The sequence below is a fragment of the Nilaparvata lugens genome, chromosome X, assembly GCF_014356525.2.
Source record: "Nilaparvata lugens isolate BPH chromosome X, ASM1435652v1, whole genome shotgun sequence".
Taxonomy (NCBI): domain Eukaryota; kingdom Metazoa; phylum Arthropoda; class Insecta; order Hemiptera; family Delphacidae; genus Nilaparvata; species Nilaparvata lugens.
Genome location: NC_052518.1, coordinates 32,290,941 through 32,302,759, shown reverse-complemented (window position 1 = coordinate 32,302,759; position 11,819 = coordinate 32,290,941). Strand labels below are relative to the sequence as shown.

General features: G+C 31.5%; 1 long non-coding RNA gene across 2 annotated transcripts; it reads right to left on the bottom strand.

Moving 5' to 3' along the window:
* Positions 1-3,697: 3,697 nt before the first annotated feature.
* On the bottom strand, positions 3,698-10,054 carry LOC111058318. Of its 2 annotated transcripts, XR_005573338.1 has the most exons (4): positions 9,898-10,054; positions 8,459-8,585; positions 7,405-7,524; positions 3,698-3,836 (listed from the first exon to the last, which is right to left on the bottom strand). It is a non-coding gene; the product is annotated as an uncharacterized LOC111058318 (long non-coding RNA). The 2 variants fall into 2 exon arrangements; XR_005573337.1 differs by lacking the exon at positions 9,898-10,054 and having other exon boundaries at positions 8,459-8,697.
* Between the last annotated feature and the right edge of the window lie 1,765 nt (positions 10,055-11,819).

Sequence of the window (11,819 nt, the reverse complement as noted above, 5' to 3'; positions counted from 1 at the left end):
AATGAATGTTTGGTCCAAAGTCCGGAAATTACCAAGTAACATAACCTGCCATCATTACAGTTTCATTGAATAAGTAATGAAGTGAGTCATGTGTACTGGGTTGAAAGTGTGATGGTCATGACATAAATGAATCTCTCATTGAATTGAGTCTGCTATCTACCGACAATCTAAATCTACAATCTAAAAAATCTTCAATAACTAACCCATGCTGTATAACCTATGATGTTGAAATGATTTTGAAATATGTCAAAGAATAATTGAAAGGGATAGGAAAAAATGGAAAAATGTAAAATACAAGAGATTTGATTTCTGGTGTTACTCAGGGCACCCCTTAATTTTCTAACTTTTCAATGTTCAATTTCATAGCCAAGATATAAGAAACATGATAAAAAACTATCATGCTGAGCACATTGAAATGGGGCTATTTATTATATAAAAACTGTATGGGAAGACATATGAGAGATGCAAAGGCAGTTTTCAAGTTTGCCATTCAATACTGCAATCACTAAACTCGAACTACTAAACTACTATCCTACCCAGCATGGGAAAGTCTCTAGGAGTCCCAGCAGGCTCCAGGAAAACTATGAATTTCTCGAAATGTCCATTTCAAAACTTGAACCTAGCCTATACTCTACCTGGCCTACCAAACCAATCCCACCAACTCCACACTATCTATCCTCCTATACCTCACCTACATATTCTTCATATGTGATGAACAGCATGGGTTCCAGAAAGGGAAATCTACTAAGACTGCAATAGTATCCCTTGTTGAAAGACTAATAGATATAATAGATTCAGGTGAGAAGGCAGCCGCAATATTTCTTGATTTATCCAAAGCTTTTGATTGTGTGAACCATAGAATATTATTGGAAATACTAAAAACTGTAGGTGTGAATGGTATAGAACTAAAATGGTTTGAATCATATCTCATAGGTAGAAACCAGTGTGTTGAGCTTACCAAGGTGGATGGGAATGAAATAGTAAAAATTAAATCTCAAAAACTGGAGGTCCAGGCTGGAGTACCTCAAGGCTCAATTCTGGGTCCCTTACTGTTTCTGTTGTATGTGAACCAATTACCAAAAGAGTTAAAAGATCACAGAGCTCTGTTGTTTGCTGATGACACATCGCTTATCTTTAACAATTATTTATTAGATAGTCTAGAAATAAATGCTTCTACTGGAGTACAGTCAATTGTCCAATTCTTGAAGCAAAGGCAATTAACAATAAATAGTAAGAAATGTCAATTCCTACAATTCAAAAGTAAATATAATTCAGTAGAGGATAGAGAAATAAATGTGTTTGTAGAGGAAAATGAATTAGACCAAGAAGAGAAAGTAGCATTCTTGGGAATTTTATTGGACAGGAAATTAACATGGCATCCTTACATTGAGAGGATATGTAATAAGATATCATCTGGAGTATTTGTCCTGCGGCAGCTTGCTAGGCTGAATGATAAAAAACTACTGTTAACTGCTTACCATGGACTTATACTATCTCATATTAGGTATGCTATTTTAGTATGGGGTAATTCATCTCAACAAAATATGGACAGGGTGTTTAAGATTCAAAAGAAGGCACTCAGATGTATAGAGAAAGTGAATAGGTTAGACTCTTGTAGGCCTTTATATAAAAAGCTTGGTCTATTAACTGTGCCATCTTTGTATGTATATGAAGTTGTAATGCATGTGAAAACGAGTGGTGTGATCCAGAATTCAGATGTTCATGAGTATAATACGCGAAACAGAGCAGATTATCACATAATGGGTCACAATAGTAGGTTATTTGAACAAAAACCAGATTATATTGGTAGGAAATTTTATAACAAGCTACCTCAAATCTTGAAAAGTAATGATGATTTGAAGATTTTCAAAAAACAAATTAAAAAATATTTAGTTGATAGAGCTTTTTATAGTGTACAAGAATTCCTTTCAAACCTAAACTAGGTTGAACTACTTAGTGTTAGAATTATTATGTAATAACATGACTTGTCTTATACTCCATGACTGGAGTCTTTAGGACGTAATCTTAAAAAAAAAAAAAAAAAAAAAAAAAAAAAAAAAAAATTTAACCCTCTATCAGTTAATCTACTTAGCCTACAAGCCACCCTACATGAATTATGCTATTTAACCTACTCTAATGCACCCAACAAAAACTACTTTACCTACCCCACCCTACCCAACCTACTCAACCTAAGCCACCCCACCTGAAATAACCTACCTAAACTATTTAACCTTATCTTCACAACCTAACCTACCCTTCCCAAGATGACCTACATATTCTACTCTACCTAACCCACCTTATAAAAATAAAACTACCTAACCTGAGCAACCCTACCTGAACTAACCCAATCAGCAAAATCAACTTGAATCGAAATCAAAACAAGCTCGTTTTGTCAAACGTGAGGGCTTGATTCAAGATTTCATTCGCATGCGTTTTGCTCAAAATGAGTTGAATTCAAGAGTCCGTTTATACATCGTTCAAGCCAGTTTCGAGCTCGAAATGCAGGCTCTAATCAGGCTGGTGCTGCGAGCTAAAATCAAGATCGCGTTGCGAGCTCGATTCAGGCCCGAGATGCACGGTCGAATCAGGAATGAGATGCAGTCTTGACTCAGGCTTGAAACGCATGCTGGATGCAATCCCCCCATTCAAGGCCACCTGGCACACCTTTCACGAAATTCAAGCTCGATTCTATTGTGATTCTAGATCAATTAGAGTCGGATTCAAGCTGGATGTTTAGAGTGAATCAATCCTGATTCAAGGCCAGTGCAATCCAATATCAATGCTTAATCATAATTCAAATTTCATCCAGAATTTGAAATAAATCTGTAATTCTTATTATTCATGATTCAATTATTCTTCCAAACTAATGCTCCAATCTTACTATTGCCTTAATACTCAATTTCTATACTCAGTGGACATCCATACATTCTATATAATTATAGATGAAATCTATATATAATATATAGATTATATAATATATATATTATATAGATTTTATTAATATATAGATTATATAATATATATATATATATATAGACTATATAATATATATATATATATTATATAGATTTCATCTATATATAGAATGTATGGATGTCCACTGAGTATAGAAATAGAGTATTAAGGCAATAGTAAGATTGGAGCATTAGTTTGGAAGAATAATTGAATCATGAATAATAAGAATTACAGATTTATTTCAAATTCTGGATGAAATTTGAATTATGATTAAGCATTTATATTGGATTGCACTGAATCAGATTATTAATATATATTTTATATTTTTAATATTATTCAAATTGAAATATTCTTTAAAATTCTCCTGTGAATGGCAAATTACTTATTCATTCTCTCCTGTCAGGGCAGTCTATAAACTGTCTCTGTAGCTGTATTGAGTCGAGATCGACCTCTGCTAACCAATAACAGCTTGCAGACTGTCCTGAGAGGGAGCAGTGCATGAGTCACTCGCCATTCGATGAATTAATAAAATCAAATCTGCTCTAGTTCAACAGCCCTCTATGCTTGCAACACCTCAAATGGAGTACAGTTCATATACATCTGAGTAACACATCAATTATTACTTTGAATATCTATTAAAATATTAATATTATATATTAATATCTATATTAGTTTATTTTCTTTAAAGCTTAACTTCAGAGTATTTACTATATGAGCGAAAAATGTAAATAAGAAAGCATTATTTTCAATAAAATGCAATGATTTTTATTAAATATTACAAAAATTGAACTTTCAATTTATAACTAATTATATATTTTTACTTTGAACTGCTATCGTCCTCGATTTGAGCTTCATGAGGCGTAGTCTCTCTACTCTTGGTCCTGTAAAATATGAAATGTACAGTTTAGTGGGATAACTTAATAGGTTATTATGAGTAAAATATAAAATTTCTCGGTAATCAATTCTCAGAATGCTGATTATGTAGCTTAAAAACTTTTATAAGTTGGAGACTGATATACATACTGTAACTTTCAGGATAAGTTATTGGTCAAATACTCTACCTTTTGACATACATAAATGGATTTCAACCCCTCATAAGTGGTTGACTTAGACCTTCATAAGGACATCTCATTTACATTTATGACAGTTTGGCACACTGTCAAACGAGATAATAAAGGGGAACATTTCGGGAGCATCTTTTGAAATGAAATGTAAAAATCTGGTGTGGCGCACTCACACAACTTTCCTTGCCGTTATGAAAATTGATCACCTGACGCTAATGTTCCCGCGCATCTCAAGTCTACTATTCAGTGATTTGAGCCAGCTGGTGACAGGGTAATAACGCTGGAGACACACATGAGGTCTGCTATCTCTTCATAGTGAATGATTTAATAGAATCAACAATAATTTGCAATTGAATAATCACATTTTCTCGAATTTAAAGCTTATTCTATCAATAACTGATCCTGAAAGTTACAGAATTATATCTACAACAGTCTCCAAATTATTGAAGGGTTCCCATACATATGACTCACTCTGTATATGTGCATATGTATCGTTGAATTTCAAAGGTTGTTGAAAAACTGTGTTTGAAGGAGGTTCCGTCTTTGGGTAGCAGTGATTGGACATTGGTTGCAAAAAGGCAAACATGTAGAAGAAATTTGAAAAGAGTATTGGGAGCAAGCGGTGAAGTGTACGAAACGATGAGTTCTTCTTTGATTCAAGTAACTGATTTGCAATTTCTCCACATGTATTGGGACTACTAATTTATGATTATTCCATACTTTCATAAAAGAAAGCCTTTTTGACATGATTGTTTTATTCACAAATAAGTTTATTGAATGAACTATTTTCATTTCACATCATATTGGACACTTAAATTTTCTATCTGTAAGTCAAATATTTTCTTGGATTTTTATTTTTATACTTTGAAAACATGATCAATAATAATAATTTACTAATGATGAATTTTATGATGAATATGTATGTCATTGGCCTTTGATGATACTGCTATTTCCTTATAATTGGAAAAAACTCAAGAATAGTATAATAGTAGGTTGCCTTGATCACATAAGACGCGTGGAGACCGCAGCCTGCTATGGTGTGACGTCATGCTGCGACCTCTCGCCCTGGCTTAACATGCATTCAAATGTAAAAATGCCAACTTTGAGCCCTCATAGCAAATCAACCATCAACTTTACATAGAAGTGATTGACATCAAAATGTTCAGCATTTTATCCCCTTTGAAACAATATCAAACTAATTTTCAGTAAAAATCCTATAAATGTTACCGGCGAGTCTAAAACAAATCGTTTGAACACACAATTTGATTTGATAATACCATTTCAAATACGTTTTTGTACTTTCTATTAGTTTTTTCTGCATCGTTTTAGTTCTTTCTCTTAAACAGATTCTATTCTCATTTAGAAATTTTATCCTTATGAAGTCTGTGGAAAGAACTAACAGCTTCTTTAGGAATTTCAGGATATTAACGTTATTTTATCAACAACTCCTGAAACATAGCAATGCGAACCCATCAACGGTTGCCTAGCTTTATCACAAAAATAAACAGTCTAGATAAGCCCTAAGAATATATGAACATCATTTAAACATTATAAAGATTTTTATTTATCCCAATTATGATAAAAAAAATAGATAATCATGACTTTTAATGACTTTAATGCTGTTATTTTATCAAAAAATAAAGCGCATTACACTACTGTACTGTAAAGTAGTTGAATAATTTCATGAATAATTAATGTTATATTATTTGTGAATAATATATGGTATTTCCTTTGTAAATTTGTGTCCCATGAAAATAATCAATAAAATATACTAATAATCGTCAATAATAACAATAGGCTAATACTGCACTGAGCAGAAACAAAAACACAATACAAGAGCAACGTGTTGGCACTACGCTTTCCAGTAGACAACTGAAATAATTATTAGTAACCAGACAGTTCAACGTTCTAAGAATAAATTGTAACCATGGTGAACAGTTCCATGATTTCGCTAAATTGGTTCTAGGTATATGTCAATTAATAAAGTCTTAAACAAATATCATTAATACAAATGCTTGCAACTAGCATTCCGGGCGACGATACAACTATCAATTTTCACAAACAATTGTCAAATAATAAACAATCATTTTTAAATATTATTGGACGACCAGCATAAAATTAAATAAGTTCGCTTCATTTTGTCATATTATTGTTTAAAATAAGTCCAAAACAAGTCAAAATGGATGTTACTTATTTTTATTGTATGTTAATTTTTATATGTTAGCAAGGTTAGCGTTTTAGGCAATATTTACACTGCACTGTAGTAGATAGCCGTATTTGTTTTTCAAACCATACCTGTAGGTATGTGAATAAAAACAGAAATTCAAGTACCCATTTTAAAATTGGCATATTTCTTTTTAGAAATAAAAATATTAGAATAATATTATTTTTATTTTTCTTTGATTTCTATTCTCAAGTATTATTCAAAAGTAGCCCTAAAGAAAAAAGACTATAGGTATGTTTTATCCCAGTAATGCGTTCACACTAACTCACTTAAAGTTGCAACCATATTAGTCCAGTCAATATAGACATGAAAAAGAGGGCCTGCTAGTAATTTATATTTTATTTCTGATTTTTATACCTATATTTTTTTAAACATCTATGAAAATTAAACTTGAACTTTCAGCAGTAAAATTATAAAAACATTTTGGGACATATTATTCATTATCAAAATTTGAGAATAAAATAGTTTTGGGCAAAGCCTGCTATTCTTTCCAAATTATATTTTTATGATTTGTGATTGTATCCACAAAAGGATAAATAAATTCAGAACCAACCAATATTTGCATGATAAATAATTGTCTTGTTCTATATAGATACAGAGTGGCCCAAAAACCTTGTATTTTCAATAAAATGGATATTTTCAGAAAATATTTTTTTAATAGTTCAACAATACTATGAAGAATCTATCCTCTAAATCTCAAGGATTTATCTTTTATCGAATTTTAATGTTCTGTCCCAAAAATTCAAACTTTAGGCTCTCATATCTCAAAAAGTAATGATCGGAAAAAATGTTTTCCTGAGAATACCTTTTCATTTTGATAGGTTGATGATATACAAACCGAAAAACTTTGAAAAATATCACCAGTATAAATTTTATTTTTAGCCTTTGCACAACCTTAAACCGACTCCAGCCGCGGTTCACACTTCTGCCAGTTCACTCATTCGTCAAACTTCTTATAACATATCCAACATTATTGAGATTTATTGTGACTTAAGTCTCCAATATGGTTCTTTGGAAATTACTATACTAATTTGCAGCTTGTTTTACAATAAATTTTTGCTTCATATGAAATTAAAAATCTGAGCCTATTCAATTATAAAGTTATCATTTTAAAATTTTAAAACTGCTTTAGTGATTAGGAAATAGTATAGTGCAACTTACTGAAAATGGTTTCCATCAGATGTAGAAAGGAGTTTTAAATCTAAAACTGTAGTTGGCAGCATATTCGTCTGTCATGGTGGATTTTGGTATATGCGTCTGCAGTTCTATTCCCACCTTTGCCTGAAATCAAATGATACATTAAATGTATGAAAGCGATTTTCTAATTGAGAGGAATTTTATAAGTGATAGTAAATGATATAACAATAAACCAATACAAGAGAGTTTTCAAGGACCTTACATAGTACGGTACTGAACTAATTATCAAATTGTAGCCTATCAATAAGAAGGATTGCTTCTATTTACAATTTATTTAAAGTATTTATCAAGGGGGTTATTTTATACTGGTCATATTGGAATAAATATGGTTTCATCTAATCAAAATATAAAAAAAAATTTAGTTCATGTCCCTAACAAAAATGTAACTATAGTCCCTAATAAATATACCGTAACTAATAATTAGTAGGTGGTGTTATGAATAGTTCTATTATTGTAACATTTTACAATAGCTTCTTTTATATCATAACCATCCATGATATTGAATCAATCTATTATAATATTACTGAATCATATAATCACTAGCTTAAAATGTATTGAATCATGAAATTAAAACCACTAACTTGATAGTTTTTTACAAGTTTGAAGTTAACCAACAATGGTAACAGTTTAATCAACTATTAGACCCGGTTGCACAAAAGCCAGTTAAATTTTAACCGTGATTAACTTCACGAGAACCAATCAGAGAATGCGTTTTTGATAAAACGGCTTCTCTGATTGGCTCTCGCGGAATTAATCACAGTTAAAATTTAACCGGCTTTTGTGCAACCGGGCCTCAGTGTTTGAAAATGATAAACATTCAACTTATACACACTAAAAATTGCAATTACTGTTATATTAGGGTTATTAATAGGGCTTGACATAAAATCTTAAAACTGCTCCAGTAATTCTTGAATATAGGCTATTGTAGGTAGCCTAAGTTTGTTTGTTAAGGTTACAAGTAAGTTTGTTTATGTATGTTGAAAAATTTGATTATTGGAGGAGACAGAGTGCAACTTACTGAAAATGGCTTTCATCAAATGTAGAGAGGAGAAGAACTTTTTTCAAATCTAATCCTTGGCATCATATTCATCTGTCATGGTGGATTTTAGTATAATATGTATCTGCAGTTCTATTCCCACCTTCGTCTGAAATCAAATGGAACATGTATGAAAGCAATTATCTAATTGAAAGAAATTTTGGCTAAAGTGCACGTCCAGTGCCAACATACCTGTCATCAAATTTTTGGATGGGATCGATTTAGTAGGCCTATGATATTTTGAGCACAAAATCAAAAAATTAAACAGCGGTCACTATTTTCAAAATAAACTAAGTTCAAAGTAGCACAGCTTTACATGCATTTAACCTATGCTATAAGTAGCAACCATAAGTAGCTAAGGTTAGGAAAAGCTTTAGGTTAATAAAGCTTAGGTTAGGAAAAGCTTTGGGTTAGGAAAACTCAGATTGGGAATATCATAATTTGATGATTTCAATAATAAAATGGCTGCTACTCATAGGTTAAATGCATGTAAAATTGTGCTACTTTGAACTTAGTTTATTTCAAAAACAATAGTGACCGTCGTTTAAATTTGTGCTCAAAATAGCATACTTAATAATCGATCCCAACCAAAAATTTGATGACAGGTATGTTGGCACTGGACGTGCATTTACACCGAAATTTTGAAGTAATAATTTAATATGGTTTTAATAAATTGATAGTATTAAAACAATAAACCAATACAAGGGAGTATTTAAGGACCTTACATAGTACTGAACTAATTATTAAATTGTAGCCTATCAATAAGAATGATTGCTGCTATTTACAGTTTATTTAGAGTATTTCTCAAGAGGTTGATTTGATACTAGTCATATTGAAATAAATAATGTTTTATCTAATCAAAATACTGTATTCAAAAAGTTACTTAGGTCAAATGTAACCATAGTCCCTAATATGCCTATAAATAACTAATATTATTAGAGGGTAGGCTAAGCCTATTCTGGTATTAGCTTTATTATTGTAACATTTTACAATAGCTTCTTATATCTTAAACATTCATAATAATTAAATCAATCTATTATGATACTACTGAATCATATAATCACTAGTTTAAAAATTATTACCTAAATCATAAAATCAAAACCACACTTGATAGTTGTTTTACAAGTTTAAGGTACGGTACCAACAATGTTAACAGTTGGTTAAATCAACTGTTTGGGTTTAAAAATGGAAAAAATTAACTTATACACACTAAACATTGCAATTAATGTTGTATCAGGGTTATTAATAGGGCCTAACATAATTATTTACCATAGTGCTTTTAAAAACAACATGTGCTTTACAAATTTATCTGGGGAATAACGCTTTGCCAAAACTAGGCTAAACAGCTTTGTTTAGTAGGTAACTTCTGTATGCTATTAAACTTATCAATAAATATCCTAGACATAAATGAATGATCTTACCTTAATTTAAGACCTTCAGCAATCAAAAATTATCATCAACTTGATGATGCGATAAAATAAAGGATAAACAAACAATGAACGAACTTCACCTTCAACTACTGAAAACTGAAGGAGACAGGAGCACAGGACATCTTTAATGGCTGTCGCTCAAGCACAGTAGTGCACAAGCATGAATTACCCCGGGAGTTTCAAAGTTATTGATATAGACAATCTTTATTGTTAACATTAAAACAGTCTATATTTCTGGGACGGATTAATGATTTCTTTATGGGGGAAATCTATATTTGTGCTTCCACTGAAATAATGTTGGAATCAATAAAATAGTACCTAGTTTATTATTATTTGAATTTAAAACTTGAAAATTATTTCATAGGCTTGGTGTGTGACATGATTTTTAGCACAAACTGGAATCTAATTTGAAAAAATGATATAACTTTTTCAATTTTGGATGGAAACATTTGAAATTCTAGGACAATGTTTATAACATGAACAGAATCGTTAATTAATTTTTTCAAAATTCTCCATCATCAATTACCAATTATTTAAAATTTTAAACGTTAGTAGCCCGTCAACGGCCCGTCTGACGGGATTTTTGCATTGAGAAGAAGTGCTGGAAATCTACTTCTGTAGCCGAATAAGTGATAAAAGACTGCTTTTTTGAACATTTTTAGGAAACTTAGAAATCGATCAAATTTTTTCCAAGTCCTATCTGGATTAAAATTAGCGCAAAAGGTCTATTATATCATCAACAGTACGTTGTAGACGATTTTCGCAAGAGACAAAAAGTGTTTGAAATTCAATCCTGCATCCGAACTATTGATTAGAAATACAATTTTTCGACTTTTTTGGGAAACTTGAACATCTGGCAAATTTATTCCCTAAGTCCCTGTGGATTTAGCGCAAAAGGTCAATTATATCGTTAACAGTGCATTTTAGACGATTTTCGCAAAAGACAAAAAGTATTTGAATTGCAATTCTGCACCCGAATTGATTAACAAAAAGCTTAAAGTGAGACTTTTTGGAAAACTCAAAAAAATTTCAGTCTTAATTTGTGTAAAACATTTTCTTTATCTCGATAACGGTGAGTTGGAGACGATTTTTGAAGAAGATAGAAAGGGATTGGAATTCAATTCCACTTAGGAATTAGGCCTATTGGTCAGAAAGCCTAAATTGAGACATTTTTAGGGATTAAGTTACACAGGTGAGGGGGGAGGAGACACCTTCTGTAAAAAATGTTTGATTTTCACTTATAACATTTTCACTTAGTGTGTTGACTGGGTAGGTACTGTAGAAATTCCATACTGTACCAACCTTTCTAACGTTTATTTTAGTAAACATTTCTAAGTTTATCAAACGTTGTTTTCATAACGTTTATCAGCAATATACATTCTAGACGTTTATTAAACGTTTATAGAGTGAACGTTCATTTTAGTAAAATTCCCTAACGTTTATTAAACGTTGTTTTCATAACGTTTATCGGATTTATACATTTCAAACATTTATCAATTTATTAAACGTTTTTTAAACTTTTTGTGCTGTGTGGGATGAACACTACAGGTTGATCTCCTCTCCCCTGTATTAGAGGAGATTTTGGAAGTGACAATGAGAAATAGACAATGTAAAGAAGACAATGTAAAATAGGCTACTCGAGGATTGTTCGACACTCACAATAGAAACAAAATTCAAGGGAATACGTAGCAAGCTATATTCAAGATCGATTCAAATCGGCTTTAACCAATACCTACTATTACTTCAGGCCCCACAACTGATCTCTAATAAACTATGACGTCATCACATGTGGATCATCGATGATCTACTGGCGGTAAGCAAGCGAAATAAGGGCGCTGATGCTTGTTATCACATCTGATATGGTAATCAACAAAATTGGAATTACAAATTCAATTTTCATGGTGTTCCATTTC